General features: G+C 49.6%; 1 protein-coding gene and 1 long non-coding RNA gene across 5 annotated transcripts in view; one reads left to right on the top strand and one right to left on the bottom strand.

The window, feature by feature from the left end:
* Nucleotides 1–23,866, top strand: part of RNF220 (ring finger protein 220) — a 213,973-nt gene that overhangs the window by 37,838 nt on the left and 152,269 nt on the right. The gene's annotated exons all lie outside the window — the stretch shown is intronic.
* Nucleotides 952–4,279, bottom strand: LOC128791936 (uncharacterized). Its single transcript, XR_008432230.1, has 2 exons — nt 2,751–4,279; nt 952–1,304 (listed from the first exon to the last, which is right to left on the bottom strand). It is a non-coding gene; the product is annotated as an uncharacterized LOC128791936 (long non-coding RNA).

Here is a 23,866-nt window from a genome sequence, read left to right as displayed (position 1 = left end):
ACATTCTCCCCGCTGCAGGAGAATGCAGAGAGCAAATTGAAGGTCTGAGCGTGAACAATGCAACATGGTGCACTGCTGGGTTTTTCTTTTCTTTCCTCTTTCTTCGTTCCTCTCTCGACCTCCCTCCAGTCATCTCTGCTCCCCCTCCCCCTCCAGCCTCATCTCCCTCTCTGCTGCTCTGACTCTTCCACCTCTTGGCACCCTGTTTATGGCAGGTGAGATGGGAGGTAGGAAGCTGGCAGGTCTTCTTCAAAAGCAAAGAAAAAAATAAAACAGTGGAAAGTACCTCCTTATACAAAGCCAGCCATGTTCTTCAGCCTGAAGCACATGTCCCAGCCCAAAAATAATGATGACTTTTCCACAGTGCTAAGAATACCCATGCACACGGCAGCTAAGGATACTCCTGGGTGCCCACACCTGCATGGCAGCTGCCCATGCACCAGGTGTGCCAAGGAAGAGACAGAAGGGAACAGGTCACGGAAGCAGGTGGGCTTTTAAAACACAGCTCCCAAGGTAGTGGGGCCTGGAGTATGTTTTTGTCATCTTGCTGTACAGGATAATTACCCTGTTAGAAGTAATTGCACATGATGTGGTTTCATTTGTGATTTTTCTAAGGTGAAGCTCCGCTTTCCCTCCTCTTAACCACAAAAAGCCTCTGTGGTTGTACTGCTGACAATGGGAGCTTTCTGGAGCAGGGCAGCCGTGTTTGGTGCATCAGCCATCCCGAGGATGATGCAGGTCTTTTCCCACCTGTATGCTCTTTCCTGGCCTGAAACCATCAGAATTGCTTTCCCCTAAGGTTTGTTTTTGGCGGAGGGCTAAACCAAGTGCCAGCCTTGTTCCAGCGTGGCACTGCAAGTTGGCTCTGGGCTGCTCCTGTGACCTTGACAAAGCTGCTTAATTTTCCTTGACCTCAGTTATCCTGGCTGTGAAATGCACCACTGGCCCAAATTTGCCTGATTCTGAGTCTCTGTTTAATAATAGTCCAGAAAGTGCTGTACTAGAGGGACAGAGATCTGTCAGAGGCAGGTGGAAGTGAAGAATGTAGTTTCTCATCTAATCTCTGGTTGTAGAAAAATCGTTGCTTATTGACATGGCCTTGTGGACTTCTCTGGAGTGCCTGAGTCTCCTTCATAATGGAGAAACCTCCTCTGGTTGGAAAGTCAGCAGTTTCTTGGTTATGCAGAATGTGCTGGCAGGACAGGATGGGATGGGGTGATGGAGCTGGCCTGGTACAGAGCAGTTGAACAGTCCTTTTTTCACACCTTCCTAGCAGTGTTGGGGACAGTGAAATACTTGATTTCCTAGAAGGAAACAGAGAAATGGGGTTCAATTGTAAACAAGTCCACAGCCTTCTCCTGAATGCTCGATCAGGAGTTTTCTGAGAACTTCCGAATCTCTTTCATTTGTGATTGGACCTTTATGCCTTATATACCTGGTATGGAGAATTTAAACCAAAATATATCCCCCAGGGAGATGTCATCTTCCAAAAAGTTTCAGTATGAATTTTGCTCTGGATTTAAGATTTGTTACCCCAAGGGCAACAGCTACCTGCTGAGAAGTTCATGTGGGCAAAAATTCAACTTTTTGCTTTGCTCTCTCTTCATGCCTTAGCTAGAGATAGGATGCTTACCTGAAATTTAAATTGAAGGAGTTTTACCTTTGCTGGGCCTCTGGAAAATATGATTAGCAGAGCAAATTATTGCACAAAAAAAAAAAAAAAAAAAAAAAAAGCAGTTGGGGTTTTTTTCTTCACAAGGATCCAGGAATTATTTCACTCAGAAAGTGCTAATCATCAACTTAAGCTTAAGAATCAATGGGTTGTAGCCGTGGCAAAAGCCAAATCAATGCTGAAAATCTGACCCATGGATAGGTTTGGTCCCCTTTCTCACACTCCCCACCTGCCTTCTTTCCCCCACCCTCTATCCCCTAGAGCAGCGATAGAGGAATTAATAAGGCATAAGGGGAAATATGAATGAATTGGGCTGAGTGAGAGAAGGAAGAGCAGGAGGAAGGATTTGCTCTTTGTATCTGAACAGCTTTAATTAGCTGGTTTTTAGTCTCTTTGGTTTCGTTGCTTGTAAGGGTAATCCAGTTAAAGAGAGTGCCTTTCATCTCTGTTAGACTTTTCTCAGCAGAGAGGGATGGGTGAGTTGTGCTGGAGCACAGGGTGCTGCAAGCGGGTGGGAGCTGAGGCCACCTCAAACCTCAAATGTGATTGTTCCTACAGGGCTGCTGCCTTTAAAAACAACTAAAATAACCCAACTCTGGTGCAGCCTTCTAGCTAGCCACGAAAGTCAGCGGTAAAATGGCCAATGTGCTTCTCTGGGCTTAATGTGTCCTGTTTTCTGACCCCGAAACGTTTTCTTTATGAAAGGATCAAGTTGGGAGCATTGTCCCAGTGCCTTGAAAAGAGCTGCACAGAATGCTCTTTTGTGTTAAGTTGCTTTTTTTTTTTTTTTTTTTTTGCCACTGCCTGCTGTGTTTTTTTCTTCCCCCTCCCTCCTGCCTGATGGGGGGAGAGGCTGGGACGGACAGTGATACAGACAGAGACTGTCTTGATGAACCATCTGTGCCACAGTGTAATCCAGTGGAGCTGAAAAATTAAACAGCAGTTTCAATTAACTTTGTCTCTCTGGCTCTTTTTTCTTCTTCTTCTTCTTGGGGAGAAGTTTTATTTTAACCCCTTGGAAGCTATATTGGTATGGAGAGGATATCAGTGTGGGCAGGGTGCATGTGAAAACACTCACCTGAAATCAGGACAGTGTCCATGAAACCAGCATCCTGTCTGGTGCAGGACACGCTGGCTGCAGTAGAGAATGGTTCAGCAGGGCATGTAATTTTGGAGTAAATGGACCACAGGGGAACTTTTTCTTACTTGGTTGAAAGTGTGTGTACTCCTTTAAAAAATGACACTGACAGTTTTTGTTTACTCTTGTTGCTATAACCCAGGATGTTTCCATTATCCTGTTTAAGTGGTTTTTTTTTTCCTCTGTTGGATTGTAGCCTCAGCCTTGCAGCAAGGAATTGCAGGGATTAACTGTGCGTTATAGCTATTAACTGTGTGTATAGCTATTTCCTTTTTATCAGTTGTAAGGGGTTTTTGCCATTCATATTTTTTATTTATTTCCCTTCTTCCTTTACCAAAGGAAAAACATAGCAGGTGTTATTTTATTAAAACTACTCCTGCTCCCTCTTTCATATGCCCTTTGTGACCATTTCAACTTCTCTTCTACAGAAAAGATAATTTCATTCTTTTTGGGGAAAAGATTACTCCCAACTTTGGATGGTGGCTATGGTTCATGTGAACATTTCTGTTTGCAGCAGAGTTGGCATCCCTGCTACTGGTGCATGTGTGAGTCACCCAGCTTATGGTTCCCATGGCTTTTTGGGGAGAATCCTGCTTTTTTCCCGCTGATGGCTCTGGCTGTCTTATGTGCATTTAGAAAGCCCAAAAAAGTTGTCAGCCAGTCATTGAGCTGAGAGTATTTGCCTTTGGAGGAGGCTTCCTGTGAGGGATTTCTTAAAGTGTGGCCATCTGAACACAGCCCTTAGTTTGGGAACTGTTTCCAGCAAGTTGCTGGACACTGAAATGGGGTTTTGCTCATTTGTAATCCCCATGGCCGTCTTTTGGCCTCTTTGAGAGACATAACCAATGTTTTCCCCTCCAATCCTCTGGCACAGCAGTTGTGATAATCCTCATACTATTTTGTTCTTACAAGCTCCCTTTAAATCCAAAGGACTATCAATACTTCACTAAGGAGATGAACCTCATTAGTACTTATTTTGAAGGAGAAATAAAGCACAAGGCAGCCAAAGGACTTGCCAGAGCAACCAGGTAACCAGCATCATGGCAGAGTCTGGTCCATAAGCTGGAAATCCAGGCTGCTCCCGGTTTTCAGTGGAGCTGAGGAGAAATCCAGCACTGTCACTCGCACATTCCCTCACTTTCATCTCTTCTGGGCCTGGGAACTTGAATTCTTTTAACCTGTGTGCTGTGCACACATAGAGGCAGTCTCCCAGCACCTCACTCCTCCAGCTCATCTCTTGCCTCCCCCCTCAAGCATGCAGCAACTTCCCAGAACCCTCCCAGCTCTACACCCTCCTCCTCCTCAGCCTTCCTCCTCGGCAAGTTCTCTTCTCCTGCACTTGTAGCACAGCAGCAGCAACTTTTACCCAGCAGTGTTCTTAGAGAAAGACCCATGAGGATGGCCCAGTGCCTGCTTCCCCTCCCAGAGCTCACACTGGGGGCATGGAGGTGGTAGAGGGGTGGGGTCCAGAACCTGGGCCCAGTTGTTGTCCTTGGCAATGGAACACTGCAGGATTCCATCTACAGCTTTGTCAGCTGAAGGACAGGGAGGGAGGACCTTTGCTTCGCACCAGGATAAATTCAGGTGGTTCTGGGACCCGGGCTGCTCTGTCCCACCCTGTGGGAGCTGGGACAAGGGGACTGTGGGTGACAGCAGAGCCATAGCTCTGCAGCCTGTGCACCTCTGCCTCAGGCCTGCATCGTGCAGCTGGGTAGGCCCTCCCCCAGCCAATGTCCTCAATCCACTGACTTCTGCAGCCAGAAGGGAAGGTTGCTGAGGCTTGTGGGTCCCCTTGAGTCCCCCATTGCAGCTAGAGCTTCCTAGGCTGGCAGACAAGCAGGGAATGCAGCCACCGGCAGCAGCGTCCCAGTGCCCGCTTGCCCTGCGCCCTTCACCCTGCGCCCTCTGTGGCAAGTCAGCCAGAGGGTCTCCCCCTCCATGTGGGCAGCTTCCCGGTTACCAGGGGCTGCTGCTGGCATGACAGGGGGGAAGAATACTCAGCAAATTGCTTTGCTGCACATCTTAAAGCGACCCTTGATTTGATTTAAACAAAAACAAAAGGGGGCTGGTGGAAAGCGGGGCAATTGGCGGGCGCAGCCCTTCTTCTGTGTCTCACACACACAGACTCGCATAAGTGACAGCTCAGTGGGCCGCTGTTGAGCGCTTTCATTGCACTGGCTCAGCCTTTAGCTCAGGAAAGCCAAAGTGTCTGTCACTGTGTCCCTCTCCGGCCCCCCCACGCCTTTTCTTTTGCTTTCCCCTTTCTTTCCCTCCCCCTCTCCGCAGAGAAGTGGGCGAGACCTTTGCATTCAGAAGGAGGATGGCTCTGTGAGGTCTCACCGAGGGTGGAAATCGCTTTAGCAGAGTTGATGTTTCTTTGTTTAGACGCAAATTGTGCCTCTTCTGTGTGGCTCCAAGAGTTGCCAGATGCTGTCATCTGCAGGGGGTCCCCAGAGAGGGGTGCAGGAGCCACAGGAGGAGAGGGAGGACTCTGGTTTGGGAGGGGAGGTGTTGCCTTTTCAGTGGATACAGTAGCAAGGATATAAGGGCGAACAGAGAAAGGTTTGGGAGACTTGTCAGTGTCTGGTAACTGCATGTGAGCAAGGGCCCAGAGAAGTGTTTGGAAGGGACATGTGCTCCTTCCTCACATCTTGCGGTTGTGGGCTCCATGCAGTTTGAGTACAGGCTCTTTCTGGATGCTTTGGTCTGAGTTTCTGCTGTTATTTGATACCACATGAGATTCCCATGTTGCTTCTACCTCCAGCTTTGACCAAAATGGAGCCCTAGGACTGAATTAACTGGCACTGAGGGAGATGGATTGGGTATTGCATTTCAGTTTCTCTAGTTCATTTTATTGGAGCTGACCATATCCAGCTCTCATAGAAAACTAGAGTAGATCCATTCCTTGGTTTTCACATGAACCTTACACAAAATGCAGGATAGTGGGTTCAAGAAAAAACAGTGAACAGCATCAAGGAGCACACAGGGTGTTTGGAGGTGTGATGATGGGTATGATGGGGCAGAACCTCTTACTACTCACCCCAGAATCGCCCATTGCAGACAGCTGCAGACCCTCTGGTCTTCTTCTTTCAGCATCCCAGGGAGGAGCTGGACTTGAAAGCACCAGCAGAGTTTTGAAAACATGCCTAGTAGCCCTCCTCTGATGTCCAGGCATGTGGTTTTGTCCAGTTGTGACCAAGTGTGAATGTGTTTTGGATGATACAGTCTCCTCAGCTCCCGGACCAGGGCTGCTCTTATTTTGACAAGTGAGCAGCCCTCTCAAGCACCTGTCCCTCATCATCCTTCATGAGCTGTCTTGACACCCTTGCTGAGCTCTCCTCTCAGATGTGTCCATGGTCTTGTGTACTCTCATCCCTGAGGAGTCAGAGCATTGTCACCTCAGCTCTCCTCAGCTAGTCATCCTTCTTCAGCATGATCCTGCAGGCTCTGTCTTGATGGCAGCAGATGTCAGATCCATGTACCGCTGAGGATGTTCTCAGATCACTTCCAGGCTCAATGCCAGCACTTTTGGTGAAGAGGCTGGTTGGTATTTGGAAGCAGATGGGGTGGCTGCTTTAGCAGCAAATTGCTATAAGCCATGGCATGGGGAGTGTGATGTGGAACATGAATTTCATCTTGTGTGCTGCTCCCAACAGTCATTCTCTGTGTTCTCCATTCCCAGGGGCAGTGTCAGGCTCACCACAGGTCTGCTTTGGCAGAGGTGAAGGGAAGAAAATATCTCCCCTGTGAGGGTTAAGGAGAGTGACTTGTGGGGTGATCCTGCAGAGTACTCCTGCCAGCCCCCAATTCATAAGCCTTGGCTGTGCTGAACGCTTTCTCTTGATTCTTTTGGCAACCTCACAGTTAAAAACTTTACCAGTTTCTTTCTCTTTTTCCCTTCCTTCCTTTTCAGAGCTGACAGGGGCAAAATAAAGGCTTTATTTTTTTTAAACAATTTTGTTCCTTCTGGGAGTGATGGAGCGAGAGTGAGTGAAGATTATAGCTCTGTGTGCCGAAGACCTTCATAATGGGGGGAGAAGCAGTGACATAATGGGAACCTAATGGCAGTAATTGGCCCTGGTTTTGACAGGGCCTATATCACAGCTCAGGAAAAAAAGAGATGTTTAAAGTAAAAATTTACACAAAATTATACGGTTTGGGGGGTGAAAACGGCTGTTTGGTTTTTATCTCTCCTTTTTTCCCATTCCTCTGGGGACATTGCCTTGCACTGTGTTTGTGTGTCTGTGTGTTTTCATGTCCATCACTTAATCAAAGTCAGAACGCGGGTCCCTGAACAAGAGAGCCCTCTGCGCGGCGCCCAGGTTTTTAAACCTCTGGGTCAGATGCTGAAAGCCGACACAGCTGTAGTCTCCTTCAGGAGAAGTGGGATAGGGGGACCCCACTGAGATTTCTCTGAGGCTCGGCCATGCCAAGGCTGGTGGCACAGAAAGCAGGGAGCACAGTGGGGCACAGATGCCAGAGCAGAAAAGAGGAGCTATGGGCAGGGGTGTCTTTCTTGTTGCCTTGCACACCATGGAGTGAGATCCCTTCTACCTTTCTGCACCTCCACTTGTAGGGGTTTGAAGAGCCCCTAAAAGCTTCGCTGTCTTGTAAAAAGCCCACACAAGCAGAGGATGGTGAAAAGGATATATATCCAGCAAGAAGGATAGATGTGTAAAGGATGTACAGTGAAAAAGAATGTACATCCAGGGAAGGAAGTGCAGCCCAGTGTTCAGAGGCTGCTCTACCATCCTCTTGGCCCCCGATGCACTGTGCTTCCTTTAATGTTTACTCTGGTATGCAGACAGCAGAGGTCCACAATATCTCACCCAACCCTAGCCAGCGCCTTGATTATCTCCCAGGATCTCTTGCTGCTTCAGTCCAGGTCATGTCATCCACATGTCTTCCTCTCTCCAGCACTGTGGTACTTGGGGACAATGTCCTTTTTCCAACACAGCCATGCCAGCACCAGCCAAAGTAAAATGCTGGTCCAAGCTCTGATCCCTTTGCAGGCTTGGACCACACTGCATGTTTTTTGTTGCCATTCACAGTGCAAGCTGAAGTCTAACTTGATGTCTGCTACCATGCTCCAGCTTGATGTCCCCAAACATCACCCAGGTGATGTAACTCTGGTGTTGGAACTTCCATGCACATTTTCTTGTTCAAAACATCTCAGTCAGCTTTTCCCTTGGAATAGCAAAGGAATAGTGTGTGCTGATGAAAGACTCTATACCAGGGGATTGCATACTTAGCCAGAAAGGGGCCACAGGACCAGAACTGTGACTGCAAACAGAAGCTTGGAAGTATGGCATGAAAAGCATTTGTGTGTTTCTGTGAAATTTCATATTCACTGCTTGGGACAGGGACTCAGACTTGTACAAGACCCTGCAGATGCCTTCAAGAAGTGAGTATACCACACGTGGTTGTGCCAGCTCAGTGACAAAGTGCATTACTGCAATTTGGATCACAAAGCTATTCTAGAAGATATGGAGATGTTTCTAGAGAGCATTGATTGACAAATTCTTCTGTCTTTAAGCTGGATATAGCACAAAGGGCTGCTGGTCTTATGAACAAAAGATGTTCAGTTGGGATGCGGATCTGCACATTGGTTTGTTTGTTTGTTGAAAAGGTCCCGATTCTTTCACACTCCTGTCTTTAGGACCTCTAAGTGTATGTAGTAAATCATCTCAAGGCTTACCATGTCCATCATCCAGTAGAAGTTGGACAATATTCTCCAAGGACTGACCCCAAGAGGGCAGCCTGGATGCACAGCAGGTACATTTATCCCATGGGAATGGCCAAAGGGAGCTTGTACAGATGTCTTGCCTCCATTCTGACCAAAATAAAACCAGTAGTTTTGCAGTAGCACAGTTTGAAAGAGACAAGAAGCTTAAAATGGGATCTCTCAGTAAAAATGCCTTAGGGCTGTTGTTACACCACCATGTTAAGGAATCAATAGTAATTTGGACCAGATTGAGCAGAGAAAAAACTAATCTCAGCAAGCACCATTCCCTTTGTAGCTGGGTTGGAAGTGCTGTGCTATGGTCCTGGAGAATAACCTGGGCTCACTGGGCACTTGGTGAATTTGCAGGCCTCACGTGGCCCACTCTGGTGTGTGACATTTTGAGAATAAATAAATTCATCTATCCTCTAAGCTGTGAGCAGTTGTCTGTTCTTCATTGAAGTCAAATGACAGTCACAACTGTCATTTGTCAGAAGCTCTATGCTGATCCACCATGCCCACACAGATCACCCACTGCTGTGGTGTGCCTGGAGAAGGTCTTACCTTGGTTCAACTCCAGCAGCCATCTCAGCTCCCCACATCTACCAGAGAGGACAGAGAATTTGCTTAACTCCAGTTGAGAGATGGCAGTGCTAAGTCCCAGCACCTGTACTGCTGGCTGGTTGTGGGGAAGAGAAGTCCTTTTAACACTAAAGGCTGAGCATAGCTGTAACTGCTCCCAGTGCTTGCTTTGCTTTAGTCTGGGGTAGCTCTCTGCTCACCCCACGGTTGAGCTCATGTGTGTGAGAATGTGTGTGTCTGTGCGCATGCACCTGACTGACCTTAAACAAGTGTGCAAAACTCGTTTGCCTTCCCAGCTTAAAGGCTGCAGAGCTGCTGGGGACCTTGAGGGGCAGGGGGAAGGCAACATCTGTTCAAAACAAAACAGTGCCTCCTGCTAAATGGCCTAGAAAGCTCCTGCAAGTGGGGTGCTGGGTGGAGACTCCAATGCTGGGAATGTTTTGTCTGGAGGAGCTGGGATCGGAGGTGGGTGTCCATAGGGGCTCCCACATCCTGAGAATGAGCCACATCTGGGGAAGTCATTTGGCTAGTGCTGATGATTCCCCAAGCGCTCTTGGCTTTAATGACTCGTGATGCCGCAAGAAGTGGTCCTGTAATGGCCATTCCATGCTTGGCCGAGGGGCACGTGCTCTGCCCCCACACCGGTGTGTTTTCTCCTTCCCACAGGGGACCAGGCACCTTCCGCTCTCCAACTGCCCCAGGCAGGGCCACCTGGAGACCCTAGTGCCCTTCAGGAAGGGTCTGGGGGATTTGCAAGTTGCAGTAAGGTGTGCTGTTGGTGGTCATCCAGGTATTTGTTCTGGCTTTGCAGTACCCATCACCAGTGCTGGACCGGTGTTAATTCTCCCTGCATGCAGAAAGTTCAGAGGTGCTGACTAAGCTAAGATGTGGATGCAGTCTGATCCTGGATATGCTGCTAGTACTGGTAGGGAGGAGGGCAGCACCCTGACCTGGAGCAACAATCTTGGCTGTTCCACTGCCTGGGAGTTGAATTTTCAGTGAAGATGTTATCTATGTGTCATTGCCTATAGGAAGGCTGACCAAGCCTCAAGACACCAGCGCCACACTTGCCTTCTGGAACTTGTATGGGACCAAGCACCCCTAAACATGGCCCTGTGGTCACATAGCTCTTCTTACTGTGCAGCTGAGAGGTAGTGATGGCACTTGTCCTCCTTGTCCCTGCCAGACTTCCACAGATTTCCATTCAGAAAAGTCCCTGGTTTGGACCTTGCAACCCTTCACATAGCCTATAGAAATCCAGGTGATCCTGTCAGCCCAGTAGTGGGCCAGGCCTACCCCCGTGGCCATTTTCAGCTCTTCTCAGAAAGTAGAACTGCTGTGGGATTTGTCCTGCTGGGAAGCAAATTAGCGATCTATTTAATCCAGCACCTTACCTGCAATGGTGAGCAAAGCTCAGTACTCCAGCAAGTCTCAGTGCTCTGCAGTTGACAGTTTGGGACTATTCCCCTCCAGACCTTGTGCCCCTCACTAATAGGCTTCAGCTGAAATCCCCTGGCTGCATGGCAAAACCTAAGGTAAAGTTCCCTTGACCAGAAGTTGCCTGCTTCTGCCTTGTGTAGTGGTGCTCCTGTGGCTTTTCTACTATCCAAGTATCATTATTCCTCCTTGGGAGGGTTTTGGTGGGCCCCAGTGTAGTTTCCAGTGGTATGTGCACATGGGGCCAGGACTCTGGTTTCCTCTGGTCAGCCTTGGCACAGAAGCTGAAGCCCAAGAGGAACCAAGGATAATGGAGCTGGCGCTACACAAAGTGTGCATCCCAGCTCTCGTGCAGCCTCTGAGGATGCTGCTGACCTTGCCAGGTGTATGGGGCTGCAGTGGGCTGACCCTGTCTCACTGCTCCAGTCTCTCTTAACCCCAGAGTGCAGAGTGCCATGGTTGAGTATCCCACAAGTCATTTTGTGTGCAGACACAACGTTCTTCAGGTTCCAGCTGTGGTGAAGGACAGAGAGGCAGGGTCATTGCCTGGTGCCTTCTGTGGTGCTTCCATGGACTTTCTCCTTGGTTGCACTGGTTTGAGAGTCTGCTGCAGTCTGTTCCTACCTTTGCTGTCTTGACAACGTCCAGATCTGTTTCTGGAGCAGTCAACCTGCACTATTGACTGTTTCCTTTTCCATGCCTCCTGCCCCTCGTGTGGGTCACCTTCCTTTGGTGGATTCTTCTCCTTCCCACCCAGACCCTGGCAGAAGGTTTGTTTTCATGCCAAACCAAATGCAAAGCCAGGACATAACTATCAATGAGCTTCACGTGCATTTAGGCCACTTGCAGGGCTCAAGACCCTGCTTAGCCCCAGGTTGCAGCATCCGGTATCCCATCCTGGCAGGAGCCTGTCCGCTATGCCAGTGGGGAGCAGGGAATTCCCTCCCTCTGGCTGCCTTGCGCAGCAAGCGCTCGTAAAGCCGCAGGTGTGGGATGTTTGTTATTTAGTCTACAGCCTGGTATGTGACAGTTTCTTTTCTACTTGGAGTGGTTTCAGATAATTAGTACATTATGATTCTACCACCTTGAGTGGGGGAGAGAGGAGGGGGCAGCCCACCCTCAGACTACTTGTAATTTCACATCCTGTGTTTTATGGACCCGAACTGTTCGGGGCGGGGAGTTGGATAGGGGGGATCAGAGAGCAAACAGCAAATCCTTCCCCCACCTTCACCATCCACCAAACCCTGGGGTTGTTAGGGTGGCCAAATGTTATTTTGCAGAGTTGTAACCGGCTTAATTCAAAGATGTTTGTTTGCGCTTTTTTCCCTCTTTTTTTTTTTTTTTTTCGTTTTAAGGCTTGAATGCCTTAAAAAAGGAAGAATGAAAAACAAGATGCTCTTTCTCCTGGCCTGTCCATGCTCCCCTCTCCCTTTTTATTACACGCTTATCGCTTCTTTCCCTCCTGCTTTTGAAATTGATTTCCTTTCCTTTCTCTCCTATTCAGGGCCTAAACGCTGAATGTTCGATATTTCATTTGAGGCCGCTAATCGCATTACCACCCTTGACGTTTTACAGATATCATATTATGGGCGCAAATTTGGCAAATTATTAGCGTTGTAATGTATAGCTTGTCAAAGGTATTTAAGACACTAAGAGCCCTGGGCTTATCAGGGTTCGCAGAGAGCTCTCGTTGAGCTTTTGAAATGCAGAGAGCCGGTTATAAAACACACTGTGACTCTCTTTTCAGCTTGTAAAAAAAGAGAGTGTGAGAGAGGGAAAGGAGGGGGGAAAAATATCATCCGTCTATCAGGGTCTTCTAGGGCTGATAACAAGCAAAATTCTTCTCTGTGGGTTTCACTGGAAATGTGAGAAGCTTTTAAAACATTTCACAAGCTGTCTGGGAAAGAGGAAAAAATCTTTATTGAAAGGATGTAGCAATCTTTTTACTGAGGTCTATTTATCTCCTGGGAACAAGCTGTAAGTAGGAGTTCCCCTCCCCATGACTGGAGGGGTTTGCGGAGGGAGTTTGGGGTCCTTCAGTGCTTCTGTGGTGACTGCTCCTGGCCCAGCCTGGGATGCTGGGGTTGGAAATGGGTTCCAGCAGCCCTCCTCCACCCTGATCGGCCAGGATGCTTGTGCCACAACCTGCTTGCCAGCCGCAGGAGAGAAGATGGGGGAAGCCCCTTCCTGGGTGCCCCAGAGTAGTTTTGAGGGGGGTAGAGCAGGACAGAGACAGTGTTGGCATTTGCTCAGTTACCCTCTCCCAAGGGGAGGTGTTTCCTCTACGATCAGTTTATTAAAATGGTTTTTAAGTCCTTTTAAAGCTCTGTGGGGGATTTGTGTCTTTCCTTGGTGTCGAGATGTGTGTGTTCCCCCTCTCTTTTCAGACCAAGGGAGGAGGGGGCATGGCAGCGCTGGGTCACATTTTGCTCCCAATATTGTGATGCTAACAAGCTGTGGAGTTCGCCAAGGCGAAGCGGGGGTGACAGGGTTGGCGTGATTCACTCCCCGCTGGCAGCAGAATGGATATCATGTGTCTTATTACGGAGTTAGACAGACAGAGCCCCACCACTGAGAGCTGTCAGTCCTGCCTCCGCTTGACAAAAACAAGCCATAAATAAGCAAATGCTTCACAGCAAGGGTGTGTGTGAGTGTGTGTGTGTGTGTAAGAGAGGAAGAATGGCTCTGTGTGAAATACCCATGGGGGGCTGCATTTGTAACCCCTGTTTGTAAGAGGGAAAATGGGTGGGATTTATGCTACTGGGTCTCCACAGAAGAGAACGTCTGTCTTTCTATTGCCTTGTGTAAGTGTTTGGAAACATAACCTTGTGTACACCAGGCAGTGCACATCTGGGTCAGAGCATGCCAGCACAGGGGTGTGCAAGCATGATCACAACTGTTTGTTTGGGAGGCAGTGTCAGCAGGAGGGGTGTCGGAAGGGTTCCTGTTGCAGAGGTATTTCACTGTGAGGACATAGTGGGATGCTGAGATTGGTAGAAGCTTTAAAAGTACCTGTTGGACACTCATGTGGGCCAATCTGCAATGCTGGTGTTGTGGGATGATGCAAAGCAGTAGGTTTGGGGAGCACAGAGCATCTCTGAAAAGAGCTGAGCATGGAGGCATGGACGAAGTGCCCATCATGTTCAGCAAGCCCTGCCAGCACCTATTAAGATAGGAGAACATGCAGCTCTCAAGGGCAAGGAGCCTGTCTTGTGTGGGGCAGGAAGGGTCCATGGTCTTGTCAGAGATATTCTAAGACAGCATAAGTGAAGGACCCTGAGTCCACGCTCCTTCATGTGCCCTGTGATGGCTGCAGCCATGTCACCCATCCCTCCCGGGATGGAAACAGGGATTAACACTTGGTGCCCTGTCTCTTCTGGTGAGTGCAGCAGGTTTTCCTGGCAGCTCCGTGCAGCCCCCTTCTGCTGCAAGTGCTCTGCTATTCACATCCTCCCAGCAGCTTTCAGCCTCTTCCCATTTTGTGGTGCCCCGGGGGTTTCCAGCGAAGGTGCAGAGCCCAGATTCAGAGCACTATTTGATCCTCAGTCCTCTTTTCTTGTTCAGCATTCCTGGGTAGCTGAGAAGTAATCCATGGACCCCCGGGGGCCACAGACCAAGGGCTACAAATCACTGCGCTCTGCTTAAGCCTGTCAGTTTTTGTGCCTGTGGGAGGGCAGGGGATGCTGTCCTCTGACCAACCAGGTAAAGCAGTGAGCCACAAGATTTCCATGACTTTCAGTGCCATATAGAGCTGGTCAGTAGCCCTGTGCCGTGAAGCAGTTTTGGGGCAGTGGTATGGGTTGGAAGGGCAGAAACATCAGCCACAGGGCAGGCAGCAGTGCACAGTCCGGAGAGGTGCTGGGAGCTGTGGTTTGTCGATTCTTGCAGATTCCTGGTGTTATAATGGGAAAGAGAAGCAGGATTTGGGTAGGGATTCTGGGATGCCTCCTCTGAGAAATTTGCCTTATTGCTGGCAAATGTGCCGGGCAAGCCCTTTCTGCATCAAATGGAGCTACTTTTCTTTAGTCTTGGTCCTTCTACCTTAGAAGAAGGCAGTAGGAAAAAGATACTGCTCTGTCCTCTGTTGGTTTCTGCTGGATTGAAGTCCATCCTTAGGGCTCTGGCCCCATTTCCCTAACAGACAGAAGTTTGTTTGATTTGAACGTGGAGCCCTGGGCTCCCTCCCCGTCTCAGCCTCCTAAGGATGCAGCATTCCCCCTCTCTCTCATATGAAATGGAGCATCGGTAAGTGCTACTTAAGAAAACACATGTTTTCCCCCTTGAAAGCAGCCCCCCCACTCCCCCCTCACACCAACACCTTTCTTTATTCGACCCAAACCTCACCAAGGGGAATTTGCAACAACTGCGGTGATAAATCCGCCCGCAGATAATTGGCAAGAAAACAACACTTGTGCAGTATATAACGTTTTATGGTTGTTTCATGTACTTTATTATAATACTAATGAGCAGTTATATATCAGGAGCTAACTGCACGCCGGATTAGCTTGTTAGCATGATATGAAACGGCAGAGCAAATAGTCCAGTCCCCCTCACCCGCACGCCCTCCCCCTACCCCTCGTTCCCATTTGCACTGAGTAATTAGTATGCAAATTAGACCCCGGGACCACACAAGTTCTAGTATATTACAAGGGCTTTATTATGCTCTTGTGAGTAGATGATGGAAGCGGCCCATGACAGTGTTTATCTCACTACCTCTCTCTCTTTTTCTCTCTCACATACATTGGCAGAGAGTAAACACACACTGAGCCGGGCCCGAACCATTATGACTCCCTAAAGATGCCACCAGCTTGCCTTTATCCCGATGACCAGAGTTAAGAGCTTCCTCTGGAAACACCATAACAATGATGTTAATAATAATAATAACAACAACCCTGATGATGGTGATGCTAAGAGCAGCCTTGGCTCTGGCAGTCATGGTGATGATTGCAGGAGCAGGAAGAAGGATCAGAGTGAGCCAGAATGAGCTCTTTTTCACCTGGATCATGCTGCGGAAGAGCAAGGGTTGGCCTCAGTTTCCAGGCCTGCAGGGATATCCTGCTTTCTTGAGCACAGCATTATGGTGTGTTAACTGCTCTTGATGTGTGATGCTCAGAGCAGAGGATCTTTATAGCCTTTGGTGATTTCCAAGCTACTGAGCAATAGATCTCAGCTGAAATATGCTCCTGGCCTCCTCTCCCCTTATGTTTTCTATACACCATTCTTGGTGTACCACTTTCTCTTTATCCCTTTATTTCTCACTGAGGTGGTCTCCAACCATATATCTGGTGATGGATAGACATCCCTGAATATAAGTGCCTTCCATTTAAATTAGACTGAAAGACGCCAGCAGCATCCTCTGTCTCTGCTACCAGCATGACTCATGTCACTGAGGCACAGACTGAAGTCAGTCTCCCTGATCCATGGGTGCTGTGCTGAGAGATTGAACATGGTGCCATGGGGCTGTACTCCTGCCCATAGGAGCTGAACCTACTAGCTTGGATACTCAGCACTCTGTTGAGCTGTTGGTTATAATTTCTGGTTGTCATAACCAGGGTGATGCCAGTCTGGTCACCTGGGTGAAAATGCACACAGTATCTTTCCCACCCTTACCCAAACTGCTCTCTTCAGGTCTGAGATCTGGTGTCTCACTTACTTGGGGTTTGAAGCAGTGAGTATTGAGGAGCTGGCAGGGATGAAGGAATGGAAGGAGTCTCCATAAAACCTCATCCCTACTGACTGGACCCTTATGGCTTGCAGTCTCCATTTCAGAAACAAGCAGGTTTTTGCCCAGAGAATTCCCTGAGGAACCCCTGGCTGTGAAGCTTTTGGTCTTTGACTAAGAGAAGATGTATGAGTAGGCATATGTGCTCTGTGGAAATGGAACCTCCTGCAGTCACCATAGTGCTTCTGCAGGTGCCTAGGACTTCATGAAGATGTGGTGGAGTCAGATTCTGGGCCTAGGGTGGGGGGCATAGAAACCTGGATCTGTACCAGGCTCTGTGCTGGGCTGCCCATGGGGCAGAGCAAGTGTGGCAGACATCAGGTGTTAAGCCATCTTTGGGGAGCTGCCTTTTTGGGGATCACTTCCAGCATTCACTTTGGTTTGTTCCCATTCTATAGGGTTTTTTCCTCATCCTGGGAGCTGACCATCCTGGATGTTTGCTGTTCTAGGGGACAAAGAGAAAACTAGAGGGATGGTTTGCTTTTCTGGGAGGTGTCTTCTCAGGGCTTAATGCTGAAGAACTTTGTGCAAAAGGAGAGAGAGCCTGAAATCCCAGAGCAAAAAAAAAAAAAATTGGCCACATTTGTCCTGAGCATAAGCGAAGGGCAGGGGAGGATCTGTAGAGGCGGCAGTTTTTGTAAAGCTCTGAAGTGCCCCACACATCATACCCTGACAGGCCCTGATGTTAGCTCCCGGAATGGATCACAGGAGACTCATTAGAAAAAACAAATATTATCACACGCTGAAATGATTTATGGAGAAAAATGAAAAATTTTGTGTTGTTGCGTCCTCACTCCCTGGCTCTCCTTTGCTTTCGCTCAGGGAAGTTATTTATGGCAGCGGGCCCTTAACAAGAGCAAGGCAAAGCGCCGAGCCGCTCGCTCCTGCAAACTGCCTGCATTTGATTTTTATTAGCGAGTTAAAACTTCCTTCTTTTCACCTCCCCCCTTCCCCTCGTGCGCCTTTATTATCCCGGACTAACCGAAATGCATTTTAATGCCTACTACTTGTGCTTTTAATAGTGATTCTATCGCCACCCCAGCAGCAAATAAAGTGACATTGACAGGGGGAGGAAGGCTGGACAGACAGCCGGGCAGACAGGAAGGAGTTACAGCCCGCGTGCTCTTGCTCCTCGGCTGCCCGGCGCCGATACCTTCCCAGTAACCCGAGAGCTGTTTTATTGTCAGACCAACAAATGCACGCCCAACCGGTTGTCGCCGATGTGTTCACAGCCCTGGCAGCTGCCGCTGTTGAGGCCAGGAGTGGGCAGTGCCCTGGCGTGTGGCACTGGGTCTGTGAGAAGTGGCTGGTCCTCTCCTCCCATTCATGACCAGAGGTGGTGGGTGGGAGGCACCACAGTTTCTGTGGGGAATAGCAGACCCTTTGCATCATATGTGTGACCAGAGGTGGTGGGCAGATCTGGAGCTACCCCCAGGCTTTACAAGTGTCCCTGGGTGGGGGGGTCTCCATACCCTAAGCTCTCCTAACTAGGGGGAGCAGCACTATGACTTCCCAATCAGATCTCTTGGCTCCCAGCCTCACACAGAATGCTCCTTCACCATGGCCTCAGTTGGAGGTTGAAGAGGGTTGGTGTCTTTCCCCTCTGGGACACATCCTGGCCACTGGAGTGATTTTCCTGGCCTCAACTCTGCCAGATTACCACCCTGAACTGTGCCCAGTAGGAGAGCCCTGGCAGGGGTCAAAGCCAGCCTTCAAGCTGCCATTCCCTCCACTCAGTTGCTAAGTGTCTCCAGGGCCACAGTGACTATGCCAAGCCTTGGTCGTTCCAGGAACTGTCCAGGTGGCTGGACAGATCTGTTCTTCCCTGTCCAAGCATCCCCAAAATGGCAGGATAAACTTTCCGGAGCGATGGTTACCATTTGGCCTTTCTCTCCTCTCCCTCTTTGTGCGGATCTTTTCACATCAGCCCAGTCCAGGCATCCTCCCAGTCAAGGGGTCCTCCCAGCCTTGGCCACAGCCCTTGACAGTTGCCTTATTTGTAGTATCCAGGGCTTTCAAGGAAGCTGGGACCCCTGCACTGGTTAATGCCTGTTGACACCTGCAGCTCCTCAGCTGGTGCTGCTGGCTGAGTGAGGTGCAGGGAGGGGGGATTGTTGGTGGCATTATTATGAAGAGCTCAGCAGGCCTGGGGCCGTCCATTGTCCGGGTGGCAAATAAATAAATAGAAGAAAGCAAGTCTTTCCTATGGCTCGGCAACGGGAGGTTAACAGCTGGACATGACATGACAAATTGAGCATTTTTTTCTCCTGCAGGGGCTGATCCCAGCAGCTTGGTGTGAGGAGGAGGGATGAGAGAGAGCAGCTGAAGGAGGGGAGGGAGAAATTGGCTGGCTGAGGGTCCCACTGCTTTGTGGAGAGGCTTTGTCCCAAGACAGCCACCCCCCTCCCCACAAAGCCAGGGTCCCAGGACAAGTCTCTAGAAAACATGTTATGGGGGAACTGTCCTCCAGAAGGGAATCCCCATCCCCGAAACACCCACCTTAAACTTGTGCACCTGATTCACACCATGACAGGTCCCTGCAGCCAGCCCCCATGTTGTGTCCCTCCTCTGGCACAGCTCCGCACCAAAATCAGGCAGCACAGTGCCTTTTAACGGCCAATAAAACCCAGAATTCTCCAGCAGGAAAAGCAGGGAAATTAATCAAATCGTGGATCTGCTGTGAATTACGTGCTCACCTCCCATCTGTCTGTTCAGCCACTCACCTTCCCCTCCCTGCCTGCAGCCCCTTCGGCTTGCGGCAGGAGGGAGCCTTTATGGCTGTGCCTGGAGCCCTTGCCATTTGTCGTGGGCTTAATAGAAAATGTGTTAAACATACAGGAAATGGCCCAAATGTTACCAACACATTTAGTTAACTTGATTTGTTTCTTCTTTTCACGAGTGGCAGGGAGTGGTTAGTTTAATTTGGAAAACTGTGGGATCCAATGGCAGCTGGCTTTGTCCCCAAGATGGTCCTTCCTGGAAGCCTCTGCTGAGGTGGTGCCCCTGGCTGAGTGTGCTGCTGGTAGCAATGACGCCTGTCATGCCAAATGCCATGCCTGGCACTTTTATGAGCTGTGAGGTTTTTTGACTCTTCTCCTCAGGCATTTCCACCATACCCAGTCTCCTTCCTCTTTGAGGAGCTGCTTCCCTGCATGTCCATTGATGAGGTCCCTGGGCCCCTCCTTATGCTTTACAGCATGTGGGCACTTTGGGCCTAGCCTGCCTCCATGACTTTTATTCCCACCCTCGTGCCTCCCAGGACCTGCCATGGACCTTGGTGCCTCCAGGAGAGACAGCTGCAGCTCTTTGGAGGGCCTCCATGTCCAAACACTATTCTGTCCAGAGTTGCTGTGCAGCCCTTTCTGTACGGTCAATCTTTGCAGGCTGAAGGCTTGCTGAAGGCTTTGGGAGAGCTGGAGTCTGCTCTGTGCCACCTGTGAGAGGAAGGAGCAGTTAGGGACGTGATGTCAGTAATATTCAGGCTTCACTGGGTTCCCTTCGCTGCATGGATGTGGCTGGAGAGGAAGTGCAAGCTCTCGCCCATCCCACTGATGTGTCTGGGACCCAAACAAAGTCCTCTAAGGCAGCAAACGTGCCCCAGGCTACCCAGCAGAAGTAGCCAGGATGTTTTTCTTTTGTGTGGTGGACACCAGTAGAATCACTGCTGTGACTGTGGTGTGGACAGGCCCAAGGGAGCTGGAGCCATGGTGGGTGGTCAGGAGGGAGACTCTATAAACCCCATCAATCTCCTCCTCTGGCTCCCATACATCTGCTTGCAAAGGGAGGGGGAGGCAATAACCTGGCTATCCGCTCACCAATGGCGCTTTGGGAGGTGGAAGGGGGAGGAAGGGGGGAAACGCCAGCCCTGATCCCTTGGCAACTGTGGGCTGAAATATTAACTGGAAGAATGTGCCCAAGACTTGGCCCCCACACTGGCCTGCTCCAGCACTGCCTCCTGGGGGGGAACGGGGAGGGGGCAGCCTGTTTGCACAGTCCAAGTGTCAACTAATTAATAGGAGTTTATAGGAACATTTCCAGGGCAGCTGGCTGAGGAGCAGTGGGGGAAGTGCCCCATGTTTCCTGAATCCCAGCCGTCACCCAGTGCTCTTCAATGCATCTTGGAGGGACAGTAGCTGATTGGATGTGCTCAGGGGTCTGCATGACCAAAGCAGCTCAGGTGGTCACTGCATTGCTCCTTCCTGCCTGTGCTGCCATCATGCAAAGGGATGCCCATGGTTTGTTCTGCAGACCTCTTCATTGCATGGATTCATTTCTCTTCCCAGAGCTTTAAAGTGTCTGTTGTATGACCCAAATTAGTCAATTTGTTGATACCCTACAGTAGTTCCCTGAGCACCCAGGCTCAATTGAGGAACAGCAAGTTTCACATCCTGCTCTCTGTCCTGCAAGGTACAAGTGTGGATGTGTCCATTCCAGACCCTAATTTCTCATGTTTTCTCAAACAACATGAAAGATGCTTCCTGGAAAGTGAATATGCTCCCAACAGTCTATGTGCTGGATGGTTTCCTCAGAGCACAGGTGTTGCTTCCTCTTGCGTTGACATAAGTGAGAGGCTTTGCTTGTAGATCTGTCCCAATGCATAACATGTTCCTTGGGACAGCTTCCCTCCTGTGCTTTGCCTGGTCATGATGTAGGGATCTTACAGAGGCAGTCAGGATGGAGCTGTCCTGGGGTAGGGAAGGGCACAAGCTGGGGGAGCACCCTGGGGTGCCCCACACAGAGCGAGGCTGGAGACCCATGCTCCGAGCATCCCTGAATTTAAGGCCTACCTGGCTGTGATCTTTGAACAAACCAATAAATGAAGTGTAATAACCAAAACAGTGATTGTTTTCCTCACAGTAGCTGTGGAAATCTCTCCCGGGGGAGCATAAAGCTGCCAGCCTCAGGTTTTAGATCACAATCCCACTAACCTTCCTGTCCCCTGGGCAATAGTGTACTGCTGCTGCCCTCAGAGCTAGGCTCTATTTATTATATATACTGCCCTCTGTGTATGGCAGTGTGTTCGTAAAGCCTGATTGAGCTGTAAGGAAAAGTGCACTCAAGGGGAAGGAGGAGACAAATGCCTGATTTGGCCTGCCCTAAATATGGGCTGATAACCCCTGCGGGTGCTGCCAGAGGGTTCAAGTTGGTCATCCAGATGCAGCTCCCACTGCCCAAAGGTGTTCTTTGATAGCCATCTTCCACAGAGCACCACAGCTGTCCCTGCCATTGTAACCATCCCTGAGGTGCCCGAAGGGCTGCAGAAGCACAGCAGGACTTGAACAACTTACTCTGAGCTGGTGGCTTGCCCTTTGCAAGCATCTGCAAAGTCCACCTTGGAGAAATCAAGACCCCTGACCATGCAGGTGCAGCTTGAAGCAGCCAGCAGATGGGACCCCAGCACTTCTGGGGATGCTAAGTCCAGAGCCTGCAAGGTGGTGTAGCCACTGGATGGTAATGAACATTTTGGATGTGTCTGAAATGACAGTTACATGTAACCTGGACCAAAATCACCTGCAGGTGTTCGCCTTCAGGTGATGCGTGGGAAACCAAGTCAGCATAGGAAGGACAGTGTTTTGATCTCCTGACTGTGAAGATCTTTGGCCCTGGGTTTGGAAAAACCTCATTAAGGTGGCAGATATTAGCAGGGACCCATATCTCATGCTGTTCAGCATCACTTGTGTGTGCTGGAGACCTTTACAGTTACTGTGCTGGAGGGTGAGGATCCACAGAGAAAACCTTGGCCAAAGAGGGAAGAAGGAATTCTACAGGGATGCTGTAGTGGCTTGTGGGGCTTGTGTTTCTGTGCACGAGTGTACACAAACATGCCCAGCAGTGTGTGTTACAGATCTGGTATTGCTCAACTCTGGAAGCAAATCTTCTGTATCAGTGCCAGTAGCCATCTGGTGTGGATGGCTGAGGGTCACAGCACTGCTGCTCCATCCGGTGAGTCACCGTGGAGCTCAGCAGAGCCTTGACTGGACATCCCCAGTTCACTTTGCCCAGTTTATCTGGTTTTATACAAATGCGAACTGAGGCAGTGATAAAACAGGAGACAAGATAGACAGGGCCCAGTCAACCTGCTGGGGGATGGCATGACCCAAGAAAGCCCCAAAGGACAAGCAACACACTGTTCTCCCCTCCAAAACCCCACTGTGAGGTGAGCATTGGCTGTAATTACTTCCAGCTTCTGGAAGCATTTACTCCTGGATCAGGGCTTGGTATTTCAGAGCCATCTTCAGACCGACATCTCAAAGGTCACCCTCCTGGTATGGCTGGCAGCAGGAATGCACTCCAGCAAGCAGTGTGGCTGGCAGTTACTGGAGTCATCAGCATTTCCCTGCTTGTCTTGCTGTGGTTTCTACTGCAATGTCTTTGCTACGCGAGAGCCCAGTACAGATTGACGTGGCAGCTGGCAGACTGGGAATGACAAGGCTGCCCCAGCCAGTCAAGAAGGGGCACAGTGGCACACACACAGACATAGTTACTCTTCATTGGGGCAATAGAGAGCTAAAAGATCTTTCATTTTCCAGGAATTTGCTCCCTCCCCCTACATTTAGCTTTCCTATATAATATTCCATGCTGTAGCCTATAAATGCTGTTCTGAGCCCACAGCCTGATTGAATTTGGAAGCCTTTGTTTACAGATGTCTGGCTGTACAGGGGTATTTATTGAATTTTCCATGAAATGTTGCTCCTCTAATGCTGTAAAGCACAAGCTGCCCACATCAGAGGAGCTGCGTGTTAAGGGATCAAGTTTCGCAGAGATGCATTGCTCTCCCCATTGCTCTCCCTCGGCATCCTTTCCCTGCCAGGGAGGGAAGGTGGGTGCTGGAGTCCATGTGCAGCAGGGATTTAAGGGGGACTCTCACCCTCGAGGAGAGGAGAACTGTCTGTCTTGTGCTTCAGGGCTGGACGGTGCATTTCATCCTGCAAGGCAGCAACTCCAGCCGTATGCAATGCAGCCTGGCCAGTGTTGAGGGCAGAGCAACTCTCTGCAGGGCACAGCAGCAGCCAGGTCTGCTGGTGGGACTGCAGGTGCATCTGACTTTGGGCTGTTAGAAGAATTGTACTGGCTATTGGTGGCTCTAAAGAGACCTTCATGGCAGACAAATATCCTCGGGGCTTTTTTGTGCCTTCCTCTGAGGCCTGAATTGTTGGGAAACAGTCAAAATAGTGAATAATTCATTAAGATGTCTCTTTGGTCACTGCCCCTTCATTATATCTTTCCTTGCCCATCTGATCCACTGGTGCCCCACAAGAAGAAGGCTCTTATCAGGAAAAGAAACAGGATTTTCTTACTGAGAGAGCTTTGTGGAGCCCCTTGAAGCATCCTCTGACCTCAGTGTGTCATTTTTAACCTTTGTCTTGGGAGGGAAATGAGGGAGAGCCTGATCTGTGAAGGACACATCCGGGACCTGCCATTCTTGCAGTGGTAACTGGAGGAATGTGTCTTCCTTCCTCGTGAGGGAAAGTACAAAACCATCTTGCAAAACTCTGGGTCAGGAGCCCCAGGATCTCTGATGTAAAATAAATGATTCTCGGGAGAGAGCATGTGTTCACCATGTTAGAAAAACAAACCCCCTGCAAACAGCAC

This window comes from Vidua chalybeata, chromosome 9 (assembly GCF_026979565.1).
Source record: "Vidua chalybeata isolate OUT-0048 chromosome 9, bVidCha1 merged haplotype, whole genome shotgun sequence".
Classification (NCBI taxonomy): domain Eukaryota; kingdom Metazoa; phylum Chordata; class Aves; order Passeriformes; family Viduidae; genus Vidua; species Vidua chalybeata.
The sequence above is the reverse complement of the archived record's forward strand: the minus strand, read 5'-3'. Positions and strand labels throughout refer to the sequence as shown.